Genomic DNA, 6,656 nt, shown 5'->3' on the forward strand with positions numbered 1-6,656 from the left:
GGGTTTCCGAGGTGTATCACTATTGAAGTAGATTGCCCAACTTTCCTTCCAAAGAGTGGTTGGTGGGTTTGAACCACCAGCCTTCTGGTTAGCAGTCAAATGCCTTAGGCACTACACTACCAGAACTCTTTATTAAAAAAAAAAAAAAAATCAATTCCCACTAATTACCCTTAATGTGAGACATGTTGATAAATGATAAGCAAGCAAACAGAATACTTCTTTAAAGGTGAGTATCTATGCAAGAATGAGTATTTGAAAAGATTCTGTAACTTTACCAAACTCACTACCATCGAGTTGATTATGAATCATAGGGACCCCCATTGGGTTTCCAAGGCTGTAAATTTTAAAGAAGTAGACTTCCTAATGTTGCTTCCACAGAACAGCTGGAGGTTTTGAACCTCTGAACTTTTGGATAATAGACGAATGCCTTAACAACTGCACCATCATAGTTCCTCTATAACATGAAAGACAGATAAAAATACAAAGAAGCTGTAAATAACCAAGAAAGGCAGAAAGCAAGAGAAAATGGATTGATATAATAAATAGTTATAGTTAATGTTTTCAAATATAAGAGGAAGAGTTAACATTTTCAAATATAGGAGATGAAATTGTACCCATTGAAAAAAAGAGTAGGGTGCTTGGAAAACAAAATACAAAGAAAATAGAAAATTTTATTGAAAATAAAAATTAAGTGTCTGTCATACCAAAAGTATATATAAAATAAAGTAATTTTAGAGTAAAATGTAGTCAAAAATAAATGTTTAATCAGAAGGTAAAATTAGGACTTTTTGTAAAGAAAAGAAAAACATGATACAGAAAACAGTAGAGAAACAATAAAATTAGAGAACTTTCAGAGAGGTGAATTATTGAAATAATATAGTTTCCATAAAGTTAACAGATAAAATAAGCGAGAAAATTATCAAAGTAATAATAAAAGAAAATATTGAAGCATCCCACTGAGTGCACAGTAAAATCAATTAAAAAAAAAAAAAAAACCTGCACAAAGCCATATAATTGTGAAATTTAAGAATACTTGTAATAAAAATGGAATAAAAGGTTTTTATTTCAGATTTTCACATTACTGTTTCTGTACTACAGATAAGAATCTGAAAAAAAAAAGTCTATACTTCAGAAAAATATGATTAAAAAATGTACATTGTTTACATGGATAGCCATTTGTCCCTTGTGAGTAATCTTGACTATGTCAGGAGTCACAAGAGATTTCTATAGGAAATTAGTCTAGATGCAATAGCAATTAATTATTACACTATGCTTCAGGGTCAAAGCTCTGTGGAGATTAAATGCTCTAGTAGCTATTTTTCCTCTGTCTGCCTTTCTTTCTGAAATTTCTCATCCATCCCCCCAGTGTTACATTACAACAGTGATTCACAAACCTATTTTTATCTGAAGCTCGTGTTCCAGTTCATTATTTATTTTTTTTTTTGGAGAAAAGTTGTTTATTTGATAAGAAGGAAAGAGGAAATTTTAATTCTTCCTCTCTTTTCTGGTGTCTGAACTGGATTCTGGGCAACACTTAAGAATTCCCTTGCAGACCTTGACCATTTGCAGCAATGCAAAGGTGCCTGAGTTATGTGATTTGAAATCACTGTTTTCTAGACAGAAATGCTGTAAGGTTCTCTGCACTGCATCAGTGGTTGCTATGTTCTCCTTCTTGTCTTTGGGTTTCATGGTGGGAAAGAGAAGTACTTCCTTGATGTTAATGGAGTCCGTAAGGAATATGGTGATGTAGTCGATGTCCATGTCCCAACCAGCTGTCGAAGTAGCTCGTATTCCAGGGTGGTACAGAAGTTCTCATCTATGAACATGGACTCATCATCACTGGAAGCCTTGGCCTTGGCCTGTTCTTCAAACAACTGCCACTGCCACATGGGGTCATTCAGTTCAGTGTAGACATTACACACTTCTTCTTCATGGTAATAAGCTTGAAGCTCTCTGTCAGATCCCCTTTACTGAAGTGCCACTTGGCCAAAGGGCTCATTATCAGCAGGTGATCACAGATGAACATGGGATTGATGCAAGTGCCTTCCAGGAAGTCACCAATCAGCTTATCAAGGGGCCTGCCTGTGGTCTGAGGTGGAGAGCATTAAACAGCTTTTACCACGCAGATATCATCAAGGATTTTGTGAACGTCTTCAGTTTCAAAGAGGTTTGTATCTGAAAGCTTCATCCCTAGGACTTTCTCAAGCTCTTCCTCCATGCTGATTCTCTGGGAGGGTAAAGTGAAGCCAATCTCATAGGCTTGGCCCTCAGGGCCATCTGGATAGTAGGTGAACTTTTAACCACCTGTGATGTGCTTCACCATCCCTGAAACCATCTTCTCCTTGATTTCTATGAGATCATGTTAGTCTGCATAGGCCATGTAGAACTCACAAGTGGTGAACTCAGGATTGTGAGTCAAATCAATTCCTTCATTCTGGAGCTGATGTCCAATTTCATAAACCCAGTCTACACCACTGGCATCTTATGGTAGAGATCTGGAGCAATCTCATATATGTTTATGTCTAGCTCATTGTGGTAGGTGATGAAAGGCTTGGGTACTGCTCTCCCTGGGATGATGTTCATCATGGGATTTCAATTTCTAAGAATCCCAACTCATCCAAGAAACTTCTTACACATGTGATGATGTTAGAGTGTATGATAAATTTCTGCCTCACAAAGTCATTCCAGATCAAGTCCAAGTATCTTTGTGGTATTGTGTTTCCTTGTCTTTGAGTCCAAAGTGGAGGTGAGGCAGCATATGCAAACAGGGAGACAGCAGTGTGATCTCGTAGGGAATGATGGTCAGCTCACCCTTCCAATTGTCTTCCCAACATAGTTTGTTATTTATGTGAATAAATTCTTCTGACTTATAATTGCTGGAATTGGCCATGACTTGCAATTTGACCCCCTCTCTTTGAAGGTCATAGAAGATGAGCTTTCCTCTAGAGGTTCTTTTGGCATGGATCCTACCTGCCACTTTTAAAGTGATGTCAGTTAGGTGGTCCCCAGGCTATAGGTGACTGTATTCTTGGATGAAGTGACAGTGAGATGTCCACATGGAACTTGTATGGGTATGGGTCTTCCCCATTGACCTTCAGTTGGTGGACAGGTTGACTGTAGATCTTGTAGTATTAATTGGGGTCCAAGTTCTCTTTCTTGGTGCTCACACCATTGTCAGCGGTGTGGTTGGTGGCTTAAGGAGCACCCTGGCTTAGCTGTTTCCCACTGAGTTCTTTCTGCTTGGCCTCCTTCTCTGCTATTTTCTCCTTGGCTTTCAGGAGTCTCTTTTGTTCATTCTTACTCAGTTTCACCTTGCTGACTTCCACTTTCACCTCAGCCCACCGTGCCACAGCCATCTTTCCTGAAGGCCTGACCTAAAAGCTCCAGTTCATTATTATTAAATAACTATGGAATATCTCAGAGCTCAGGTAGGGTAGTGCCTAAGGCATTTGACTGCTAACCAGAAGGCTGGCAGTTCAAACCCACCAGCCACTCCTCGGAAAGAAGGTTAGACAATGTACTTCTGTAGTGATACTGCCTCAGAAACCCATGTGGGGTCTGTATGAGGCAGGTCCAACTTGATGGCACATAACAACAACAACAGCAACATGAAATATCTCAAGATTGGCCTAGTGATACCTCATGATACTTCAGGCATCCTCCATGCCTGAAAATTACTTTGCTCTATCTCAACTCCTAAAAGTCAGTTCCTAATCCTAAATTAAAATTACCAATAAAGAGGAGACTCTGGTTGCCTCATCAACACCATTCTCTCCTTTGTAGTTAATCACAAAACCCTTATACTTGTGGCAAGTGTCTGGCTAGGAGATTATATTTCCCAGCCTGCATTGCAGTAAGAATTGACTATGTAACAAACTTCTACTCATTGAGATCTAAAATGAAGGTTTTGGTTGAATTTCTAAGAATGCTTCTAAAAATAGAGACTGGTAGCCTAGAAATATTATTTTTGTTCTTCCTCCTTCCTCTTCCTTGTTGACTAGGTATATGGTATAACTCACTGCTGTTGAGTTGAACCTGACTCATAGCGACCCCTCCTTGGGTTTCCAAAGTGGTATCATTACAGAAGTAGATTGCCCCACCTTCCTTCAGAGGAGTGGCTGATGGGTTTGAACTGCCACCCTTCTGGTTAGCAGTCAAATGCCTTAGGCACTACACTACCAGAGCAATATGTGTTATTTTTGGAAATAATATGCACAAAATAAAAATAAATAAATAAATAAAAATGTGTGAGCAGTGTATGTGTGTGTTTATGTGTGTGTGTTGTGTTCCTCCCTTCCAGGAAATTTTTTCATTTTCTTTTGCCTTGTATGTGTCCTTAAAAGGGAGCTACTTATTGCTTAGTAATATATCATACATCAGTCATTCAACACATCTGTGATTAATCATGTCCTGATCCCCCCACCCTACCCCCGTGCTCCTCTGTCACTCTTGCTCCTGAGGTCCCAGCTCTGCACCCTCCACTGGCCCCTTCCCTGTCTACTTCCTCTTCCTGTCCTGCCAGCTGGTTCATATGTTCTGGTGTGGATGCCTGTTGCCTCCTGCCCTCACCACGTCAAACTCTTCCACGCTTGGTTTCTTTATCTCCAGCAGGATCTCTGGGCTTAATTCCAGGGCCATAGTTCCATTGGCTGATGGAAACCATGTGTCCCATGTCTTCCAGAGCAGGAGCTCTTACTGGTGATTAAAGAGGAGCACAGGAGCTCTGGTAGCATAATGCCTAAGGCACTTGACTGCTAACCCAAAGGCTGGTGGTTCAAACCATTCCTTAGAAGGAAGGTTGGGCAATCTACTTCCATAGTGATACTGCCTGGGAAACCCAAGTGGGGTCGCTGTGAGTCAGGTCTGACTCAACAGCACATAACAACAACACCACACATATAAGGAAGAGCCTGCCCACTAGGTGACAATGGAAAGCCTGATGGGGCCCAGACTTCACAGTTGCCACCCCCATCCCAGGCGATAAGTGCTACTAGGAAGAATATGAAGACACTCTGCTTGGAAGTGAGGGCATGAGAAGAAAACATTTTACAACTTGTTACAGAAATCAAGAAGATTTTTTTTTTAAATTCTACATATGACACCTATTTAAAATTTTAATGTGCTAAAAAAAAGTCTCTTTGATTACTAAGGTACTTCTAATCCAAGACATAGTATTTTTAATCAACTTATATGCATATGAAAGTTGGACAATGGAAAAGGAAGATCAAAGGAAAATTGACCTACTTGAACAGTGGTGCTGTTGCAAAGTATTGAATATACCAGGAACTAACAGAATGGTAATGCAGTTTTGGAAGATGTAGAGCTAGAATGCTCCTTAGAAGTAAGGATGGCAAGACCTCATTTTTTCACTTTAGACAAGTCATCAGAAAAGCCCAATCCCTAGTAAAGGACGTTATTTTTGGTAAAGTCATTTTTTTTTGGTCAGTGAAAATGAGATAAACCCTTGATATGGATTAACATGATGACAGTAACAATGGGGTCAAACATACAAAAATTATGAGGATGGCACAGGAACAATGTTTCCTTCTGTTACACATAACGTCATCATTAGTGAGAACCAACTCAACAGCAACAAGAATCAACATCAGATTTCCAAATGACGAATAAACTCAATGTTGAACGTATAATTTTAATCTATTGATACACAAGTATATCACTCTTTGTCCATTCATTGTCTCTAGGTTCTAAAGCTGCTGATGGCTGAAAACTTAGAAGACATAAAGATGAGTATGACTTAATCTCTAGCCACAATACTTCACAATCTAATAGTATTTTAAAAGGCAAAGTTAATGAAAAGAAACGTATTTGGAAGTAAAGAAGTCCTCACTTACCTGAAGATTACAAATTGATTCTTGGGAAAGTAGTCACCTGTAGGAAGAAAGGGCATAAGGTTTCTTGATAAAGATGGAAGAAATATAAACTGAGGAAGATAAGAGAATTAAAAAAAAAAAAAATCACTTTAATTAAGTCAATTCTGACTCATAGCAACCCCCTTTGGGTTTCTGAAGTGGTAAATCTTTATGGAAGTGAATTGCCCAGTCTTCCTTATGCAGAGTGGCTGGACCACCAACCTTTTGATTAGCAGTCAAATGGCTTAGGCACTAAGCCACCAGAGCTGCTTTAGGAGAATTCCAAGCAGAGGCAAAAGCAAAATCAGAATGCTGTATGTAGAAACTAAATCAAATTGCATATGTAATTGATTGACTTGAGTCCCCTCAAAAATATGTGTTGTTATTCTTAACCTCTATGCCTGTAGTTTAATTGCACTTGGGAATGAGTTTTTTGCTTTGTTAATGAGACAAGATTTGTGTAGTGTGTGTACACTCTAGTATAGAGATAAAATTAACCACTTTTGAAATATAAAAAGTAGAAATAAGAAGAGACTTGGGGTAAGATAGATGCCAAACCACATGGAGATCTTTAAGGAGCCAGAAAACAGAAGCTGAAGAAACAAGGAACTTCCTCCAGAGTGATAGAGAAAACATTGTCTTAGAGCCAATGCTTTCTTATAGCCAGCACTCTGACTTTGGACTTCTAGGCCACTAAATTGTGAGAAAATAAATTTCTGTTTGTTAAATTCATCCACTTGTGGATTTTCTGATATAGCAAAACTAGATAACAAAGACAATGTCTGA

At 38.9% G+C, this 6,656-nt stretch overlaps 1 pseudogene; it reads right to left on the minus strand.

Annotated features, from left to right (window-relative positions):
* Positions 1-1,485: 1,485 nt before the first annotated feature.
* LOC103210023 lies at positions 1,486-3,356 on the minus strand (annotated as a pseudogene).
* Between the last annotated feature and the right edge of the window lie 3,300 nt (positions 3,357-6,656).

This window comes from Orycteropus afer, unplaced genomic scaffold (genome assembly GCF_000298275.1).
Source record: "Orycteropus afer afer isolate SDZICR_OR568_19922 unplaced genomic scaffold, OryAfe1.0 scaffold00554, whole genome shotgun sequence".
NCBI lineage: Eukaryota > Metazoa > Chordata > Mammalia > Tubulidentata > Orycteropodidae > Orycteropus > Orycteropus afer.